We start from the raw sequence: 22536 nt of genomic DNA, 5'->3' as shown, positions 1-22536 counted from the left end.
TTGGTGCATGCGTGAACCTGGGAGTCCCGGAGCCACAGGCCAGCAGGTCCACCGTGAGGCGGACTTTGGGCTGAGGCCACCGAGCCCCCTTTCCAGCCTCCTCATGGGCGTGTGCACAGGACCGAGTGGGTCCAGCTGCGTGTATTACCGGGACCCCTCGTGGTCAGTGGGCCAGTGAGACCCTGGGATGGAGACCCCTCTCCCCAGGGTCAAGGCGGCCACGTGGCCTCTGCAGACCCTGCTCCCGGCATCTCCCATGAAATGCGGGCCCTGTGTACCAGCCACCCAGGCACGTGCTTTTTCAGGAACGTCGTTCTCCCTCGCCGGGGGGTGCCCCACCTGGCGGCGAGGGAAGGTCTTCTGGGCTGCTTTAGGTGGGGAGGGACAGCGATGTGCGTGGCACTGGTTACACACGATTCCACACCCCACAATCGCGGAGTCTGGGCTTCTCTCTGGAGGCTGTTCCTCCAGCCCCGCTGGGCGCAGGTCTGACCCAGCTGCTCAGAGCTGCTGAGGTGCTGCCGGAAACCGCCCGACGTACACACGGCCCCCCTCCGTCTGGGCTGAACACTGCGAGCCTTACTATTGGGGAGGGTGATTCTTCCCACTTCATTTCTCTTTTTCAGCGTTAACTAGTCTAGGTCTTGTGCCTTTCTGTATAACATTTAGAAGAAACTTGTCTATACATTTAAAAAAAAAAAAAAAGCTGGACGTTTGAGAGCAGTTGTATTAAAACCCATAGATCAACTTGGGGAAAACTGACATCTTGCCTGAGTCATGCAGCTCATGAATTTACATATACCAACTTACCAAGCCATCACTGCCGATATGCTGACTTTCTTCTTTAAAACTTCAATAACAAATCCTATCAACTGTTTTGATGTCAATTCTGTCATGATTCTGATCAATTTATTTCCTCATTAGTTAATATATGAGCTGGTTGTTTTCCATTTTCATCCTCTTTTATTTTTAGCAAAATCTCAAATAGTTTTTGCAGTAAGGAACTTTGAATTATAAGCCAGCAGTACATCTAATAAACGCTTTTCTCATAGCTTACCTATATATGTTTATATTTAACTTCCAATGTTCTTATGTACTTACAGGATTCAATTTTTATATCCCCTTACCCATTTAAAAATTTTACTTACAATTACGATTTTGGGGTGTACATCTTATTTAACGTGTGTACAGTTTCTGCAGCAGCATTACGTTGTGCGGTGTGAGTGCTTCAAGGGGTAACTGTGTCGTGTGAGTCACCCACCGTGGAACTGGCACATTTTAATAACTGCCTCTGTGCTTGTTTTAGCAACTGTATCGACGATCTGCAGCACCATTCCTGGCAAACCTTTCTGCCCAGAGAGGAAGTGCTGTCACTATTCACGTTCGGAGCCCCCCCTCATTTAACAGTTGTCTTTCCCGTTTACTAGAGGAAACTCCTGTGTTACAGGAAGTACATTTCTGATGATTCCTGTGCATATTCTCAGTCTGGCTAATTCTCCGTGCTGGAATTTAATCCCCACCAACTCAAACCTGCCTCCCTTCGTCTTACTGAGGGTCTCACACCTTTCCACGCCTGCCTGTTCCATTCCATGCCAAGACCGTGGGGAAGGCATTATTATCACCACTTCTCGTGAGGGAAACGTGGGATTCTTGAAGGTATCTTGCCCAAGGTACCACATGGAACCGTAACTCAGATACAGTTTTCTTTTTAAATATGTATATCCCAAGTAAACTATGGCAAACGCCCGGGTATTGTATGTCTGGCTTCCTAGACTAATATAGCGCTGATCCTCTCCAAGCGTAGTTAGAAGTGCAGCGTGATAATAACATTTACCAAATCATTTTTGGATTTGGATTAGCTGATTAAAAAGGAAAAGGAAAACCTACACCCTTGTGCTGCATTCCCATGTACATAAGCAAGTGAAGCAAGCTGGTTCATTTTGTATCCTCTGTAACCAGCAGCTGAAAGGAACAGAATCCTAGGAGGTAAGGACCTCACACTTGGGTCTTGCTGAGCGTGTGTGTTTGTCCGGGGAGGGGAGATGCATCCTGGTTATCCGTTGGGCAGACGATTGAGTGATCGTTCCCTGTTTTAACAATGTTGCTAGAGGTGATCATCATGTCTCAGAAGCCTTTGCAAGACTCACAAATACCTGTACATATTATTTTAAAAGCCACTTTAAACACGTGGCATATGATTTAACAGCACACATATGCATGAATGTTGCTCTAATAAAGTTTCTTCTCTGCATGCAGAAAAAGGAGTTTTTTTAAAGCATATTGCTAGTTGTGTAGTATCTTTAAGATATTTTAAATAACGTTCACCTTTATATCCAGTTTCCTGTTATTGCACAAGTAGCCACAGACAGGAGGTGAAGAACTTATAGGTTTTTGACCTAAGGAACTACTGAGTGGTGGTCACACTTGCAGGTTTGGAGAAAAGCACTTTGGGTGGGAGAGGAGGTGCCCTGAGTTCAGGACTCTCGTGAGACAGTGACGGAGCTGCCTCCAAGGCCGTGGGACAGATGCTTCTGAGCTGACTTTCGGCATTTGCCGCTGTTGGCGAATCCTGTGTATTGTTTCATGGTCGTTTGCGTCTCTCCACCTCCACCCTGAGCGCTGGCTTCTGGGAAGGGTGTAGCATCACTAGTCATTTCAGGGGAACAACCTTTGGCCTTGCCGGTCCTCACTAGGGTTTCTCTACTTTTTCTTTAATTTTTGCTCTTGTCTTTTTTCTCTCCTCCTATGTTTAGTATCATTCATTTGTACGTTTCTAGCTTGTTCAGTTGAATTTTTCACTTATTTTCTCTCTTAATGTTCACATGTAAACCTATAAATTTCTCTCAAAGTACCAGTTTAGTTTCAGTTTTGGCATGAAGTACTTCTGTCTTCATATAGTGTTAACTATTTTAAAATTTCTATGACAGTTTCCTTTGTAGTGAATGAATTACTTAGGAATGCTTTGTTTTTTGTTTTTCTACATTTCTGACCTAGTCCCTGGGATAGTGACCTGATTCCTGATTAATTTTCATAAAATTTCCATGTGTTTCTGAAAAAAAAAATGCATATATTATATGTCTGTTGTTACAGGATTCTACTTAATATCCATTATGTCATATCTTTTGGATCAAACTTGACACTGTTTTTCAGATCTTCTAAAAGCTTATAATTGATTATATTTGCCCTTTGACCTGTGGGTTTGTAATGAGGATGAATTAAAACCTGCCTCTGCATTTATGCTTCTTCAGTGTTTCCTTGTAACCCTTCCAGCTTCTTCTGCATTAGGTGTCCTGACACTCTGTGTGTAGCTTGTGGTCATTGGTCTTCCCAGGGATTTTGCTTTGTATTATTTTTTTTCATTCATTTTATTTCCCACTTATGTTTGTGGAGTTAAATTAATTTTCTTTTATCTTATATTAACAGTGCTAAACCAACTTTATATTGGTTAATATTTATGAGGCATAATTTTCTCATCTGTTTACTTTCAATCTCTCTAGTTGAATTTCTTAATTTTATAGTTGCTGCCTTTTAACTGGAGAATTTACCCATTCATGATATTTTGGACTACTGACACATAATGTTTCGACTTACGTTTACAAATGAGTTTTGCTGTTTTTCATCCTGTGCTTTGATTCTTTTGTTTCCCTTTCTGCCTCTGAGAGGTTGATTTTTAAATATTTTTCCCAGTGTTGGTTGTAAGCTGAAGATTGTACTTCTGTTTTGTTTTAACTATTGCCCTTTAAAAAATATTTATTTATCTATTTATTTATTTTTTGGCTGTACTGGGTCTTAGTTGCGGCATGCAGGCTCTTTGTTGTGGTGTGAGGGCTTCTCTTGAGTGCGTGGGCTCTGTAATTGTGGCACGTGGGCTTAGTTGCCCCAAGGCATGTGGGATCTTAGTTCCCTGACTGGGATCGAATTGGCGTCCCCTGCATTGCAAGACAGATTCTTAACCACTGGACCTCCAGGAAAATCCCCGTTTTTAACTATTACCCTTAATACTGTAATGTATATACGTAACTATACATTTTAATTAAAGAATTTAAGGTTACTCTGTATCTGTTTCCACCTGGACAGGAGTAAAGATCTCAAGAGGCTGATGTGGTACAATGAGCGGTATTCCTGTCTAGAGTTTTGATCAATTTCTGTGTCTGTTATTTTTTGTCCTGTTTCTTCCTCTAGGTTAACTTCTCTTGCTGAAAGACATCTTTTCATAATATCTTTTTATTTTTCTCAGTGAGGCATTGAAGGTAAGTGATAATATCTCTTGGTCTTTGTATACCTGAAAATGTCCTCATTTTGCCGTCACTCCTAAATGATAGTTTAGCTTGGTATACATTTCTAGATTGACATAGTATTAACATATTAATAATAATATTATTATTAACACTTTGAAAATATTATTTTATTGCTTCCTGACATCTAATGCTGCTGATAACGAATTTGCCATCCTTTACCTCTTCAAATATTGTTTCTCCAAAACTGCCTTTATTATTGTGTTCTGGATTCTTTTAGATATATTTTTGAAACCCTTAAAGTATCATCCATGGCTCTTTTGTTTCGTTTTTGTTTTGTTTTGTTTTGTTTTCGGTATGCAGGCCTCTCACCGTTGTGGCCTCTCCCGTTGCGGAGCGCAGGCTCCGGAAGCGCAGGCTCAGCGGCCATGGCTCACGGGCCCGGCTGCTCCAGGGCACGTGGGATCTTCCCGGACCGGGGCACGAACCCGCGTCCCCTGCATCAGCAGGCGGATTCTCAACCGCTGCGCCACCAGGGAAGCCCCTATGGCTCTTAGCTGATCTTTTATATGTTAAAATCAATTTGTCTCTCTAAGCTGAATTTTGGGTGATTCCTCAATATTATATTCCAACAAACTTCTTTCAAATGTGTTTTGTCCTTGCAGGAAATGTTCTGCCACTTTTTTAATATGCATTTTTAAATTTCCAATATGTTCTTTTACATATCCACCTTCTTATACTTTACTGCAATTTGTAAAATAATTTCTTTTTAAAAGTTTGGCCATTGTTCATTCATCTCTTTGGGGATTATAAGCATACTTATTTCAAATTACTCTTCAGACTATGTTTTTTATTTCAGATTGACCTGGAATGCAGTTATCTTCCAGTTGTTATTTGGTTATCTGTCTTAGCATTCGATTTAAATGTGTCTTTATGATTTTAATTTACAGGTTTGTTTTTGGTTGAGAAGCATGCTTGCTCTTCCCCTTTCTCTTTCTCTGCTGCTCTCGCCCCGAATTTGGGTTTTGCAGTCGCCTCTTTCCAAGCTTGTTGGGACACAAGCGCGAACCCGTGGCAGGAAGACCCCGGTGCTGGTCATCGCGCAGCTCATGTCAGGCTCTTCTCCCTCGACGAGCCTGGGTCTCCTTTAGGCATGTGTTCAGCTCAGACTGCAGCGCCAGGTCCCCGTGTAAGCGTCAGCCTCCCTTCAGGAACCCGGGGGTCCCCATCATTCCTGGGCTCCAGTCTTTTTGTGGAGACTCACGCCCTGCCCGAAGCCGGGAGCCCAAGGCATAAGCTTGTGTTTCTGTTTCATTTCTGCTCATGGAAAAACTGCCTTATTTTGAGCCTAGCTATGCCAGTTTATTTTTCTCTTGTTATATTTTATATATAGTTTCTATATGTTTGAAATAAAGGAGCTGCTTCAAAGCTTGAATTAAAAACTTGATCTTAACTAGAAGTTTCATTTAGATATTGAATAATTGAACTGTAAGAGAGGTTAGGAATTTGGGATTTCACACTTCAGATAGAGTTTGCAAACTTAAAACACAATTCCTAAGTAATCTCACCCTCCCCCTCCCCCCAAAATAGGCAATCTCCAGATTCATTGCCATGAGTTTGACTTCACTTAGTCTATGAAAACCGATGAAGATTTGGGGCATTATCGTTGAGGAAATGGCCACCTTCTCCCGCGGTCAGTTCGTTCCCAGGTGATGGCTGCAAACTGACATCATCCATTTCCCAGGAACCTGAAATTCCCATATACTGTTCAGTAACTTTTTTCTCCTTCAGAAAAAATTCCTGGGTTCTGTAACAGTGAGAAGAGTCTCTACTTGATAAAATATGTGAGTCATTATCTCAGTCCAGTTGTTTTTATGCAGCAGTACATTGTGTGTGTGTGTGTGTGTGTGTGTGTGTGTGTGTAGTCAGTGATATATGGATAGTTTAAAATAGCTCATAAAGTTGATTATCCACTTGGAAGTTCAGCTTCTGAACTTGGGCCCTGTCATCAACACAGGGGAAGTTTTAGTCAGGTCAAGGTTACAATGCTTCACTCTGGAGATTTCCAGGCCACGAAGAGAGTCGCTGGTTCTTTAGAGATATCGGATAAGTGGAGATACCGCATGTTCTTCTAGTTATTTGAAGCACAGATTCTGCCCTTCTGAGCTGGAGTCTGGAACGCCAAGTGGGCTGCGTCTGCGGAGTGTGAGGTGTGGGGAGAGCAGCCCTTGGGATGGTGTCTGGTCCAGCATCTCACTTCTATCTGCACGGAAGATGCAGAATCGGCAGAGTCGCACACCGGCCTGTGAGTGGACCCTGGCAGGTTTGTGGATCCTTGCCTTTTGAGCCGGAAGCACTGCACACCCATTCCCAGCCCTGAGGAGGCAGGCAGTCAGAAAAGCTCCCTGCCCCCGGGCCCCCCACCCAGACCCCTTCCTGCACCCAGACCTCCTGCACACCCAGACCCCCCCCGCTCCGCCACAGCCAGATCTCCACACTGACCCTGAGCAGCAGGGATTCATTCCCTGGGCCTCACCCTGCAGACTCCCAAAGCCTCTTGGAGACAAACAGACCTGTTAAGTAGCCCTCCGCTCCCCAGGGCCTGTCTGCCCCCACGTGGAAAGCAGCCAGCCGCTGGCCTTACCTGCCCTGCAGCAGTCCAGGGCACACGGGTCAAACTACCTCTGAAAACGATGCAGGGGGTTTTCAGGTCAGGAAGGACACGGTCGCTCGAAGCCTTCGTGCGGAGGAAGTGTCCTGTGGGGTCTCCAGTGGCTGGGCGACCCTGCCCCCGGCTCACCCTGAAAGTGCTGCAGATGGGCTGTTCCAGAATGAAGGCCTCCTGGGTTAGTGGCTCAGTGCTCAGTCATCCGGGGGAGTCTAGCCAGGGCAGACCCCTGTGTCCCCATCCAAATCCCACGCAGGCCCAGAGCCACCTCCCGCGGAGCGCAGGGCAGAGACCCGAGCTGGGCCGGGGCTGGTGGAGCTGAGTTACAGGAACGGCTCACAGGCGAAGCCAGAAGGACAACCACAAAATATTTCCACGTGGCAGACTTCAGCAAACTTAAACGACGTGGAAATATTTACCCTGGATTAGAGACTTCGAGAAGTAATTAAATTATAGAATTTAAGTCTTTGGAGAGCTCAGCCTTGGCCCATGGTGGGACCGTCTGGAGAGATTTCAGAAACCACGGTGCCCAGACCCATCCCGGAAGCTCTGCGTTGATTGACCAGGAGTGGGATCTGAGTGATAGCCAAGGACCCTCCGCGAGGCCCGGATGCTCAGACAACGGGCCGAGACGGGCGTGCTCTGACCGGTGGCACCGAGCCCTGTGGGAGAGACGGGTTACATGCCGCGGAGGTGGGCAATGCTACAGCACGGGACTTTCTTTTCTGAAATCTGTAGAACGAAACAGGTGACCATCCAGGCTGCAGCGGGGGAACAGTGGTGCGGTGCCTTCTGCAGCTTTTCTTTGCCGTGATGGCCTGTGAAACTAACACTCTCAGATATAAGCTGGGTTTAGGCTTTTAATCCAAACGAAATCCTTGCACTTACTGCCTCTGTCAAGGCAAAACACCTGTGTGGAGACACTGTTAAGGGTTTCTGCTGTGGAGGTGTTACATATGTTAGTTTGCACCTATATTAGTACTTGTCATATGTGTACCTCAATCCCCGATCTGGAACACAGTTACAGTACTGACCCCACTTGACAGATGGTAAAACTGAGGTACAGAGAGGCTGGATAATTTACCCGGGGTTCCATAACCGGTAACCGGTCCACTTGCCTGTGAGTCGGCATGATTTCTGCCTCAATCACAGCGAAATCCTTGCTTTTTTTTTTTTTAACAAGATATTGAATATAATTCCCTGTGCTATACAGTAGGTCCTTGTTGTTTATTTTATGTATAGTAGTGTGTATCTGTTAATCCCAAATTTCTAATTTATCTACCCCCCCATTCCCCTTTGGTAACCATAAGTTTGTTCTCTGTATCTCTGTTTCTGTTTTGTAAGTTCATTTATATCATTTCTTTTTAGATTCCACATATAAGTCAAATCATATGATATTTGTCTTTTTCTGTCTGACTTACTTCGCTTAGTATGATCATCTCTAGGTCCATCCATGTTGCTGCAAATGGTATTATTTCATTTTTTTGTATGGCTGCGTAGTATTCCATTGTACATTCGTACCACATCTTCTTTATCCATTCATCTGTCGATGGACGTTTAGGTTGCTTTATCCTTGGTCTTCTTACGATTTTATTCCATGCTATCCTCTAAAGTTTTGTGCCAGGTTAAAAAAGGGGAAAGAGGGCTTCCCGGGTGGCGCAGTGGTTGAGAGTCCACCTGCCGATGCAGGGGACGCGGGTTCGTGTCCCGGTCCGGGAAGATCCCACGTGCCGCGGAGCGGCTGGGCCCGTGAGCCGTGGCCGCTGAGCCTGCGCGTCCGGAGCCTGTGCTCCACAACGGGAGGGGCCACAGCAGTGAGAGGCCCGCGTACCGCCAAAAAAAAAAAGGGTGAAAGAGAGTTGGAGAGCTCTCCTTTTGTTTTCGTGCTGGCTACCAAACAAAATATAGAAATATAATAGGATAAGGGGGTTTTAATAGTGGATCAAAAATGATCAAAACCAGCACATCATACTGTCCCCATAAAGAGAGGTACTTCAGATTGGCCATGTACAAACCATTCTCATACTGCTATTTCTCCTTTTCTACTCACTGTCATGTTTGAAGTAACTGGCTAAGAACAGCATTGAATATAATCTTAAAATTCTGCTTTAGAGAACATTTGAAAGTCTGTTTTCATTTTAAGTTTCTTCTTTTGATGGATAAGGCTGAACAGTAAGTTCTTCATGGAGATTTCAGACCTGCCCCCTCATCTACCACACGGTCTCCCAAAGCATGTGAGCAAAGCAAATTCTTACCAGGCCCAAGATAAACAACAGCTGTGCCAGAGAGTCTGGTAGCCGATTCATCTTGGCACAGATACGCCTTGTGTTTTAATTAGGCAGGAACCCAAGTCTGACAATTAAACGGTGACGTGCCTTTCTCCCTTCATGCCAGCGACGTGTAGGAGCTTTCTCTGCCTTTGCGTCCGTACTGTTAGCGGTGGCCTTAATGTTGAGGGACACCACCACGTCACAGGACGTGTGGAAGGTGGATTTCCCATCTGGCGTCCCGTGATCTCCTCGTCACCTCCGGCTGGGAGGGGGAGATGGGTTTTCCGGGGAGTATGGAGTCATGGGTCTCCGGGTGTGAAAGTGTTCAGCTATTGGGACGATTTTCAAATCAAAGAGTTTTAAGCAAATAAGACTAAACATGCTTCTTTTACAGCATTTTTCATTAATTGCCTTTAACACTCCAACCTACTAAGCAGGATTGAAATAGAGATTCACTCATGCTCACTGCTCAGAGTCAATGCGATGATTTGGGTTTTTGTTTTGTCTTGTTTCTTTGCTTTTGTTCGTTTGTTTTGCAAGGATGCTCTGAGTTTGCGGATTTATTTACCTTTAGGAAAAAGGCATCTAGTGAAAGGATGGTTTGTAGATAAGCCCACAGGCCAAAATTAGAAAAACATTGTATCTTATGCTGGATTCACGCAGGAAAAGTAGTACATTGGAAATGTTTGGCTTTTATTCGCACGATGGTTATGACTTATGTTTGGTTACTTCTTGTTAGTCACCTTCTCCTAGTTCCTTGTTGACCTAGGACCTCGCTCATGGGGTTTACCACCCTTCACAAGCAAGTCGGCCCTATTATCTGGGGGTGGCAGCTCTCACAGCAGGCAAAGGCCACAAGGCACTGTCCAGCTCCTGATGGGTCAGCCACGGGTCGAGTGTTGATGTCCAGCTGAGCCAGGCTTTCCCTGCTGTCTTCGAGCTGGTGCCCCTGCCCTCTCTGAAATGCTTTCCTTTAGCTTACACGTGCATCATGGCATCTTCTCACATTCTAATGAAGATGCAGGAGATATTCCTGGTTGTCACAGAGGAGGGTGATATTTAGATGATAAAATAATAGTATTTACCGTATGCCAAGTACTGTTGTAAGACTTTATCTATATTAATTTTGTTCTCAGATCCCCTGAAGTAGATGCTGTTCTCATCCCCGTTTTATAGATAAAGAAGTTGAGGCAGAAGAGGTTAGGTAACTTTGTCCCGATTTTATGGATGAAAACATTGAGGCAGATGACCTTGTGTCACTTCACCGAGAGGACACAGCTGCTGAAGGGCAGCTCGAGGTTTGAACCCCACCGCCTGACCCGACCTGTGCTCGGCGCCTGCGCTCCGCCACCTCCTGCCAACGGCGGGCCGTACGTTTTTGTATGGGGAACAAGGAAAGTACAAAGAAGGTTCTAGAGAAACTTGAATTTAGAGAAAAGCAGCTCTTTTCAGACTTGTCTAGACAATAAAATATAGTAGGCAGAGCTGCACGATTTGCCCCTCTTGTTGCACACTTGGAAGATGGCTCTGACTGAATGAAGAAGTGGGCCTCAGAGCTTGTGGAAACACTGACACAAAGGACACATTTAAACACTTGTCTCCCTAATGGAGGAAATCGAGGCTGTGTGATGTGTCACGGTTATGAGGAAAGCAACGAACGGCGACGTTTAGCGCTTTAGCAACCTGTGCCGTTAGAAACAGATTCACAAGTTAGATGTGTTCCGAGTGTGAGCGCCAAGTCTGGACTTAGAACCTACAGTGCTGCCTATGTTTGGTGTATTCTTCGGTTACTGTTAGAATAAAACCCATCTGGTTATTAGTTATTTTTTCAGGATTGCTCCATTGTATGCACATAAGATGTGTGATATTGAAAAGAAATCTCTGTTTATGCTTTGGGCATTAAAACACCTAGAGACTATCTCCCTCCCCCAGGTCCCACCACGATCTCGGTAGGGACCGTCCCGCTTCCCCAGGTCCCACCACCGTGGGGCTGAAGAGCGTTCCTGTCACCCAAGGTCTCCTGAGCCCCTTTGCAGTCAATTCCCTCTTCCCACTCTGGCCACGTTTGATTTCTGTCCCTACGTGTCTTTTCAGGACGCCATATACGTTGAATACTACAATGTGTATTTAGTCTGTGGATTCTCCCGTTTAGCGTGATGCTTGTTGAGACTTTTTCATATTGTTGCACCTACCAGCAGTTTGCTCCGCTGTATGGCTATCCCACCTTGGGTATACATTCACCAGCTGTGGATGTTTGGGTTGCCTGAATTTTAGCCTGTTATGAATTTAGCTACAGAAAGATTCATGAACAGCTCTTTGTGCCGACATATGTTTCCATTTTCCTTGGATACAAACTTACATCTGGGATTTCTGGGTCGTATGTTAAATATATGTTTTACTTTATAAGAAACTTCCAAACCATTTTCCACATGACCATGCAATTCTATGTTCCCCGCAGCTGTGAATGTATGAGAATTCCACTTGCTTCACAATGAGGGTAGGGTATTTTTTATTCTAGCACCAGCTGAATATAAAGCAAGAAGTGATTATAGGCCCATTTCAGTTATGGATAGACCTATGTGAATCCTTGATAAAACATGGCCCACTGAATTCAATTGTGCACTTAAAAATACATCTTGATTGATATTTATCCCCGAATGCAAGATTGTTTCAACATCAGAAGATCTAATGACTTAACTCACTACTTGGATAAGAGAAAATATTTTGTATTATCTCAGTAGACACAGAAGAAGCATTTACATCCACTACTGTTTAAGATTAAAAGGAACTCTAGCAATGTAGGAATAGAAAGGAGAGTTTTAATCTGGTATAGGTTATATGCCAAATTTTATAGCAAATACTTTACATAATGGACAGATTTTACAAGCACTCTCCTTACAATCAGGCACATGACAAGGGTAACTATTCTGGCAGCTCCTTTTCACATAATACTGGGGCTCTTGGCCTATAGAACAAGGAAAGACAAATGAGAGTGAAAGGGCTTGAAAGAGGAAAGACAAAGCTCTCATTATTTGCAGATGATTTGAGTCATTTAACTGGAAAAACTAATAGAATCATTAAGCTATCAGAACTAATATGATTCAGCAAGGTTGTTGCATGTAATAACTAGTTATAATGATCAATACATGAATAGTAAGTAACAAAACTTAAAAATAAGATTTCCTTTGTAATAGCAAATAAATCTTGAAACTATCTAGGAGCTGAACTACCAAAAACAAATAAAAAATGACCATGGAACAAATTATAAATCACTAATAAACTACACAGAAGATCTATATAGTATTCCCCATCCTTCCATAATTTAAGTTACAGCCTAATATTATAAGGATGCCAGTTCTTCACTATTTTATAAATTTATTGCAATCTCAATCAAAATTCCAGTAGCACTCAATAAGCTTGTTCCAAAAAACATATATTGGAGAAAAAAGACCCATAAAAAGCTCAGTCAACTTCATATTTTCCCTATTAGATAATGAGAAATACTTCAAAACCACAGAAATGAAAACAATATGTTATTGGTTCAATAACTGAAATAAAGCCAGAGGAATATAATAGAGAATTCAGAGATATTTGTGGATTTAATATTTATTAAATATGCCACCACAAAACAATAGGGAAAAGAGAGATTATTTGGTACAATGTTTAGGAAAAATTAGCTCTTTATTTTGAGAAGAAATAAAACTGTATTTCTATTGAAAAATGCATACATCTGAAAACTTTAATATCTAAGTTTGAAAGGTAAAACTGGAAGTAAGTAGAATAAATTATAGGAAAGTAACTTTGTGACCTATGCTTGGGAAAGACTTTTTAAAACAAAACTTGGAAAGTATAAAACACTAGACAAAAAACTTTGGTGAATTTATTTTCATCAAAGTTAAAGATCTGTTTTCAGTGATGAACACCATTACGAAGTTAATGGCCAGTGGCTGACAGTAGTACTTACAAATGAGTAAAATATGAAAAAGTGGACCTTGATTCTTGCTGCATCTCAGAGTCACTTGGAGCCTGTGTTTTGGTGTTCCTGTTTTTGCCTCACCCCACCCTAAATGAACCCAGGTCTCTAGGAGTGGACATGGGCACTGGTACTTACCTAGAGCCCAGCCCCATGTGATAAAGCTCATAATGAAGCCCACCAATTGAGAAAGATTATTGTGTGTACCATCCTGGAGACTTAGTATAATGTATGGGTTTATTATTATTTAACTTTTCTAGAACTCATTTTGTTCCATCAATGACCATTAAATTTTCCCCTACTTCTGGTTATTTCTAGTTAATATCCCCTCAAATAGTCCCTCTTCTACATTTTCTTGGATTTCTCTTCTTCTGGAATTCCTATTAAATGAATATTAGACTTAGTCTGTCATCTAAACTCTCTTTCACATTTTTCATCCTTTCAACTCTATGAGGTACATTCTGGATGATTTCTTCATATTTGTTTTCCAGTTCACTAATTCTATCTTCAGCTGTTTCTAATCAGCTCTTCAGCTCTTAACCCATCAATAGACTGTTTATGTTCAGTAACTACTCTTATTTCTAGTTTCACTTTGGTTCTGTTCAGTCTTTCCATTCTTTATTATGGTGCCTTATACTCTTATTACGTTTCTAGTCATTTTAAACAATTGATTTAAAGACTGTAGGGCTTCCCTGGTGGCGCAGTGGTTGGGAGTCCGCCTGCCAATGCAGGGGACGTGGGTTCGTGCCCCGGTTCGGGAAGATCCCATGTGCCGCGCAGCGGCTGGGGCCGTGAGCCATGGCCGCTGGGCCTGTGTGTCCGGAGCCTGTGCTCCACAATGGGAGAGGCCACAGCGGTGAGAGGACCGCGTACCACACACACACAAAAAAAAACAAGGGTGTATATGATATGGGTCTACTGTCTAAAGTTTTTGTACTCCATTTCTGCTGATAATTGTGTCCACCAACTCTACTTCATGGGGAAATATTCAAAGATGACCATGATCAGAGTTTATTGTGAGGGTCCTGCATGGCTTTAGTTGAAGGAATGATTGAGGAGGGTCTTGGTTTGCTCTGTGAGGTGCTCTGGGAGTCTCCCGGGCCAAGACCACAGTTTTTGTTTTTGTGAGCTCCTTGGCTCGGATATCCTTGTTTCATGTAGCGTAAGTTAAAACTGCAAGAGCAGCCCTGTGCTTATGGATTTTGGAGGCAATTTCCTCACCTCAAGCTAAGATAGCCTTGTCTTCCTGGGCATCTGGGTGGTCTTTCTAGTCCACACTTCACTCAGCTTTAGACACATGAACCTTCTGGCTTTGTGTGGGTTCCTCAGTCCCAGCTCCCATCCTGAGATCCCAAGTCCTCGCCTTCTGTGTCCGTATGGCCAGTAAAGCCTGTGTCCCTCCCCTTCTTAAAACGGAAGCCAGTGATTTCCTGAGGCTGACAGAGTGTGCCTCGTAACCTTACCACACCGTCTCTCTTTCATTTTTGCCCTTATTTTCTTGCCTGCTCAACTATATACATTCACGCATCCTGGGCAAACCCTGGAATTGTTGTAATCTTCACACTAACTGCCCTAGAGTTTGCTAGTGGAATCAGTATCCCTGCTTCAGTTGGGTATCCTAATCTTATTTCAGGAATGGCGTCAACCCTGTCCCTCATAGCTTGTCTTTTAGTCTCCCCACTGTTCTGGGAACTTTCTACCCATATGGTTATCATAGGTGCATCAAGTCACTGAACACACAATCCCACTCCAGTCAGATTTTGAAACTGAAGCTGAGAAGAAGCGGTGGCAGAGCTGAAACCTGGTAGGTTAAGTGATGTCGATTTTTGTTGTGTTTGTTTTGTTTTCTTCTGGCCATGTGGACCAGATAATTAGAAAGACATGGTTTCCAAAGAGAAAGAAGAATAAGGAAATCATGTATCAGGGAGCAGACACAGGTGATGAGGACAGAGTCCTGCTAACAGTTAAGTCTATGGCTTTGGCTTTTCTTGACTCCAAAATCCATTTTGTTCTTTGTTTCTTTTGATATTCCCATAACACTTAACGAAATGCCTTCTGTTAAGTTAGTCCAAGTTGGGTTTCTGTCCCTTTCAACCAAAAGAGTCGTTCGTGTCCTCCTCTGAGTTCTCACAGCGACTTTCCAGTCCTCCCTGCAGATGAATTGGGAGAGTTTTCCTTCTCTTGATTCTGGGTTGCACTTTGATACCTGGCTCCAAAGGGACTCAGGTCATGTCTATACGTCTTTTAAAAAGCGTCTTCTAGGGCTTCCCTGGTGGTGCAGTGGTTGAGAATCTGCCTGCCGATGCAGGGGACAAAGGTTCTTGCCCCGGTCCGGGAAGATCCCACATGCCACGGAGCAGCCGGGCCCGTGAGCCATGGCCGCTGAGCCTCCGTGTTCAGAGCCTGTGCTCCGCAGTGGGAGAGGCCACAACAGTGAGAGGCCCGTGTACCACACACACACAAAAAAAAAAAAAAAAAAAAAAAGCGTCTTCTAGAGCTAAGTCATTCGCTATCTTCCTACAGCTCTGTTTTCCATGATGCTCCTGGCATCTGCCCGGGAGCTGCCTCCTTTTCTCTCTTCAGCCGCCAAGTGACACCTGCTCCACAGGGACCAATGCAGTCACCGGGGGTCGTACAGTGTATATTCCACGTATCTCAAGGGAGACCTGACATTCTAAGGTTAACTCCTGGGCAAATTCGAACAAAATCCATGTGAATAAGATCTACTGCATCTACCCACTGGATTTTGTTGCTTTTCTCTTCTCTTAATGGTTCAAGAGTTTGGAAATAGAAGTGCTACTGCTATCTGAAAATTGTTTATGTTGTTTCATGATCTGTTCTTAGAAAGGGTTATTAATGTTCTAAGATGTTGTCAGTATGAGATTTGTAGCAGTGTTTTGCAGACTGAGCTATTTTTTTTTTTATCCTGGTTGTGTGTGGTTTCTGATATAATCCAACTCAAGAGAAGTTTTAAAATAGATTTGACACATGCCCATGAGTACAAAGTTATTTTGGATCTTGTGAATGAGTGCAATTCTGCCCCAATGCGAAATCTCTCTTTTAGCCTTTTCTTTGAAATAAGGACTAAGTTCTCCTTCTAGAACAGTGCACATCCTTGGGCCCAGATCTGCACTGTCAGCATCGGTTTATCATATCCGGTTATTACAGTCACCAGGCCTTGATCTTCCTGCCTCCAGACCGTGAGAAATCAATGTTGGTTGTTCATACACTGCCCGGCATTCGGTGCTTTGTTTAAGGCCTGAACTGGCTACGACAGGGTGTTTGTAAGTGTCTGGAGGACGCACAGTGAGCTGGAGGAGGGGGTCGAGCCCCTGCTGGTGGCCCATCCGTGCAGAGGCCTCCCGTTGTTTCCTGGCACCTGCCCGCTCAGGGCCGCTGGGCTGGGCCATATCACCATCTCCAAGGCACCTCTGGGCCCAGAGCCAGGGCGTGCGGGTGTCTGTGCAGTTCCCACGCCCCATGTGACTGTGGGAACTCTGAAGGCCCATCTGCCCCCACCACAGCAGACACGGTGCTTAGGACACAGGCGTAGACACGAGGAACACTGGACCCAAGATCAAAGTCAACCCGACCTTGAGAGGGCTGGCGGATTTTGTTTAAATTCTTGACCATCATACTGAAGGGAGTAGCGAAGTGACTTAGGAAGATGTATTAGCGGACGTTTGCGAGATGGGCTAGAAGGAGGGTGGGTGGATGAGGACAAAAGCTGAGGCGCCGGTCGCGTGATTCCAGGGCGAGGGATCAGGACCCGGCCCAGCACAGCGGCCGTCTGAAGGTGGGAGCGGGCGACGACGACAGGTATCGGAAGAGAGGCAGCGACAGTGAGATGCTCAGCGTGTAGTTTGAATAGAGCGAAGGTTCAAAGGTTCGTCCAGATTTTATATCGTTTGACAGATGGGCATCACAGTAGGACAGTGTGAGTTGACTGGATTTGAAGTTATACTGTGACACCCAACTGGTCATAGACAGAGTAACATTTTAAATATAGAATTTCCGTGCAGGTCGGAGGTCACCGTGAGGCACCTACAAATACCAGAGCGGCAGACCTAGGCGTCATGCGCGCGGAAATGACCGTTGACTGGACAAGGCTAAGGCCACTGATGTTAGAACAGCTCTCTGTCGAGGCACTTGGCAAAGGGCACACCCACCCTGGCAGGTTCAGAGAACGTTTGTCAGGCCCCTCTGGCCCCTGCTACGGAGATCTCTTTCTGCTGGCAGAGTGTTCAAACTATGGACTTTCAGTGCTTCCTTAGCCTTTAGGACGAAAATTCACTTCATTTATTTGCTTTCTAATCAAGTTGATGAAAACAGTCCCCATCCTGTTGTATTTAAAATGACACAACCAGTGGCTTCAAAAGCGTCCGGTGCACCGTGGAAGGAGCTTAGCCAGACCACCGTCTTGACCCCATTAGGATTTTGCTAGGCAGGCGTTCCCCATCTTACGGGCAGGTAGACCGAGGCAGCCTCCTGTGAAGGCCTTGTTCCAGGTGGGCTGCCTGGAGGAGGCGGGATGGTGAGGAAGCCCGCTGGCCAGCGCTTGGCAGGAGACGTGGCACTGCTCTCCAGGGGGCCTGGCCTGGGATGGAAAAGTAGGAAGAGACATTCCCCATCATTAGATGGCTGCTGTGCAGCCCTGACGGTTGGCTTTTCTTTGTGATTCAAGAGCCCGACTGAAGCACCCACCTCAAAGAGGGCATCTGCTCCCCTGAAGGAGGTCTCCAGCAAACACACCGTGGCCACACGAGCGAGAGCCAGGCCGCTTCCTCTCAGAGGCTCCTCTGTTTGGAGGATCCTGGTTGATTTTGATAACTGAACATTTGGGCCACTTGTTTTTTCCTCTTCTCATGCTTTACATTCCTGTTCCTATGTTTCATCAATAAATTCACCAATAAAGAGTGAGGCCTTGAAACCCTGGGCTCCCACCCTCAACCCCAAGAAAAGTGGAACCCAGGCCCATGCATTCTTTCTCTCTCTCTCTCTCTCTCTACCTGTGAGCTCACTGTGTGGCCCCAGGTGTCCTGGGGTCCTATAAATAATAAACCTTTATTTTTTTCAAAGTTTCCCGATGACTTTTGCTGCGGGATGTCTTGCGATCATAATAAGAACCACAAGGGCCGGTGCGACCACAACATTGCTTATTGATATAGGCTGAGATCAATACAATAAATTGGTGTCGTTGGCAGGGTTGTGTGATTGCACTTGGAATTAACCAAGGGTGAGCTCTTTACCTGCAACTTGCTGAACAACCACGTGACTCGGGTGAGTAACGCATCCGGGGAAGGAGCAGCGCTTGGCGGAGGTTGCCAGCTGCCACGTGCCTCTGCCTATTATCGCCCCTGCCGCTGTGTGTTCCCTGTGGTGTTGACCCAAAGATCACGGCTGCCGTAACAATCCAGCACTCTCCCCAGAGCACTGTGATCAAGGCCTCTGTCTAATGACTAACGATAATGGCTTAATTGACTATTAATGTGGGGAGGGCTCTCCGTGCCTTGAGGCCAAGGCGAACTAAAGAGGTGGATTGGATGGCAAGGCTATTGTCGTGGTCCAAGGAGAGGCTCTGGGCTAAAGGACAGGAGGACAGGATTCCATAGGGGAGGAGGACGAGAGACCTCTGCCCTCAACCTCTGAGTTGGCGAGTTTGCCCGGACTACGTGTCCTAACCCAGAAGAGTGAAGTAACCTTTTGCACCCAGAAACCAATGGCACCGCCCCTGACCCCGTGGGATATTACGGATCCAGTCCCTGGTGTGACGCTGCTAAAAAAAACAATGGACAGACATAAATGTCCGGAACGCCTGGTGCCAGCACTTCCTGTGAACCCTGAGGAGGTGCGTCAGCTCCTTGAGAAACGCAGAGCACCGCGGCAGGCTCCCGGGTGTCGCTCCGGGCCGTGCATGCCAATGCGCCAAGACTCTGCATTCGGTCCCAGAGGCCTGGCGGCCTTGCCCAAAGACTCTCTGCATCGCGCTACGGAGGCAGAGCCCAGTCCCGGAGAGGACCGAGGACACCTGTGAAGAGGGCTCACAGTGACGTCATCCCGAACGTTCCGGTGGCAGCACAGAAGATTCAGGGAACAGGACGAAATCAAGTAGGAACTGAGATCAGAAACTACACCTTAATTAAAATGAAAGCTTTTCTTGAAGATTTTATGCAGCAGAAAGGAGAGAGGGGAATGAATTGGCTCTTGTGGGATTTTCTGTGTGTTTGGAATGAGCTCTCTATTATTCGCAGCTGCCAAAGCGTGTACCAGCTCGCTGGCATCTCTCAGCCTCGTAAACTCTATGACGTTCTAGGAGGGGTGCCCTGGAAAAGTAAACCTCTGGGCTCAAGGTCAGACGGGCCCTGCTCAGGGCTGGAAATAAAGAGGGGGTCCCTGGGGTCACTACCGTCATGGGAATGGTAAACCTATTGGGCTTCTAAGGGTTAAGAATTCTGCATAATATATGTTATTAACACGTCTAGAAATACGGAAGCGTCTGTATGCAAGGGAAATAGATGCGTCTTGGGGTACGAAACATATGAGGTATGGAGATTTTTTTTTTTTTTAAGGAAAAAGAAAATAAATTTGTCCTAAAGTGAAACTGGTTATTTCAGAATGGGAAATAGGAAAATGAAGGACAAAATGGGGTATACAGTTGGGAAGAGAGAGGGAAAAAGAATTTTATCTTGTGTAGTGAAGTTGGGTAAACTTGGATCATTATTATAAGGTGTGTGTGGTTTTTTTTTAAACCTAAACTTTAATAGCAATAGTATGCTTATGTAATTTTCTTTCATCAGCTGAAAGGACAAAGTTTTCTTGGAGTATTGGTATGCTTCTGATAGATTACAAAATGCTTTTCTTTACCATAAGTAATCTGGCTACAAAGCAAAGATTTTGTGTTTTATCAGAAGAAATAATGCTTAAACTTCTTTATGGATATTCTTGTATAGATATATGTTATTAATATGTGTTCCAGAAATTATATGAAATTCCTAGAAATCTTATATGTATCTCATCATTTATAATTCTCATTATCATCTTTTTTTTTTTTTTGCGGTATGTGGGCCTCTCACTGTTGTGGCCTCTCCCGTTGCGGAGCACAGGCTCCGGACGTGCAGGCTCAGCGGCCACGGCTCACGGGCCCAGCCGCTCCGCGGCACGTGGGATCCTCCCGGACCGGGGCACGAACCCGCGTCCCCTGCATCGGCAGGCGGACTCTCAACCACTGCGCCACCAGGGAAGCCCTCTCATTATCATCTTAAAATGTTGTATGTCACAGAAATAACCAAATTTCCTTGTCAATTGCATTATAGTGAATTCTCATTAGATATTTAACCATGGTCATTTTTAAGTCCTTTGTCATTTACAGTTATTGTTTTACTCTGACGCTTTTTACAAATATGTTTCATATTCAGACAGATTCATGGAGAGGTCTCTGACAGGTATCCTGGAATGTAGGTTTCTGGTAATGTTCAGATCACACCACTGACCTGGGTAGGAATTTACATGACACTAAGAGAGAAACTGATGGCTTCATGAAACTTCCAACAAAAGATCAAGATCAACAAGAATTAATTACATGGGAGTGAATGAACTGATGAGGATAATTATAATTTTGTGACTTTTTCTGAAACATTGTTGGTCCTTTAACCTTTTGTTTTTTCCAGATTTAGGGAATCCTATTCTCTTAAGCTATCTATGATTTACAACAATTTGGTAAAGTATATCTTTGTGAACAAAGGTGAACCATTTATCTTTTTCTCCCTACATGATCCCTCCAGAATTAGAAAACTCTCAGTGAGTATTCTTATTTTCATGGCAATATAGTTATTTGCATAAGTTCAATAAGATTCTATTCCCCTTGTAACAGGACACAATTGGAAACATTATTTAATTCCCAAGACTTTGACTGGAAGGTATTATTTGAGAATGTGCATAGACTCAGATATGACCAGACAGTTTGGAAAACCAACCTAGTAGCCTGTTTACAGGGTTCCTGGCAGCCTTATCAGGTGAGTAAGGGAGGCCACTTCCTGGCAGGTGCAGGAACCTCAGGATATCTTGGGGACCTTGAGAAGAGAGGAATTAACTCAAATCTATAGGTGTTGTAGGCAAAGCCTAATTGCAAGTCCTTGGCTTGGCTTCCTAGCCTCCCGAGGCTTTTAAAAGTTCAATCTGAGATTCCTTATGAAAAGTTCCTGCAGAGCAGACTTAAAAAGAGCCAGTGGGCTTCCCTGGTGGTGCAGTGGTTGAGAGTCCGCCTGCTGATGCAGGGGACACGGGTTTGTGCCCCGGTCTGGGAAGATCCCACGTGCCGCGGAGCGGCTGGGCCTGTGAGCCACGGCCGCTGAGCCTGCACGTCCGGAGCCTGTGCTCCGCAACGGGAGAGGCCACAACAGTGAGAGGCCTGCGTACCGGAAAAAAAAAAAAAAAAAAAGAGCCAATATGGTCAGTTGGAATTCTTGCTGCACTTATGTAAATAATCAGGCCAGTTTATTGAAACTAGACTTACTCTGTAAATAAGTTAATCTTACTATGTTGTCTTTGATAGCAAGGGGATGATTGTAGACAGAAAAAATGTTTCAGTAGAAGCTAGAATATACAGTGGTGGATATTAGATTCTAGTTTTGTTCATTGTATTTGAGGTTTTGTTTTTGACCTGTAAAGTAGACTAGATCCTAAATTCCCCCTGTTTCCTCTAATCTCAGGCCTCAGCTCTCCAAACTAACGTTTCCAATTTTTCTCCCACCCTCTGACTTGGAATTACTGAGAACTAAAACTGCCTTTTCCTGAAACCATGCAAGCTAAAGTTGGACAATTTGATAGAGACTTGGAGAAATCACAGCAGCTCATGTCGCCACAGCAGCTTGTTGCTGTGTGATCACTCAGAGAGACCAGCAGAGACATTCAGACTGCAAGGAGGGAAAAGATGTCAGGTTGCCATTGCCTGCCCTCACTCCATCTGAAGATGCTTCCGACCCAACGTCTAGAAATCTTACCTGGCTGCCTGCAGAACTCAGAAACTGGGATTATAGTCTGCTCCAATCACTAACCATTGTTTTTCCTTTGTTTCCATAGAAACACCTCTTATTAAAAACCTGTTGCAAGTATGTGCACCAGGTAGGCCTAACTTGGGGACCCTACCTGCATCGCCACTTCCTGAAATGAGACACAGCCTCTCATTGAACTGACCTGCTCTCGGGACTAAGAGAGGGTTCAATGAGATAAAGACCACCCAGTAACTCAGGACAGGTTCAAACCTTCGTACACCAGGTGGCCAAGACAATAAAGTAGTTCACAGTGCCACCCAGATCTTTGACCTGATTTTTCGGGCCCCCAAGGTCACTGACTTAGTTTTATCGCAGGACACTTCAAATCTGGGACAGTGGA

The 22536-nt window shown here is 44.8% G+C and overlaps 1 long non-coding RNA gene across 1 annotated transcript in view; it reads left to right on the top strand.

Moving 5' to 3' along the window:
* Positions 1 to 22536, top strand: part of LOC131767925 (uncharacterized) — a 107692-nt gene that overhangs the window by 71941 nt on the left and 13215 nt on the right. The window contains exon 3 of the long non-coding RNA XR_010836134.1: positions 22225 to 22266. This is a non-coding gene — a long non-coding RNA (uncharacterized lncRNA). The remainder of the gene's footprint in view (positions 1 to 22224; positions 22267 to 22536) is intronic.

The sequence above is a fragment of the Kogia breviceps genome, chromosome 13 (genome assembly GCF_026419965.1).
Source record: "Kogia breviceps isolate mKogBre1 chromosome 13, mKogBre1 haplotype 1, whole genome shotgun sequence".
In the NCBI taxonomy this organism is placed as follows: domain Eukaryota; kingdom Metazoa; phylum Chordata; class Mammalia; order Artiodactyla; family Physeteridae; genus Kogia; species Kogia breviceps.
The sequence above is the reverse complement of the archived record's forward strand: the minus strand, read 5'-3'. Positions and strand labels throughout refer to the sequence as shown.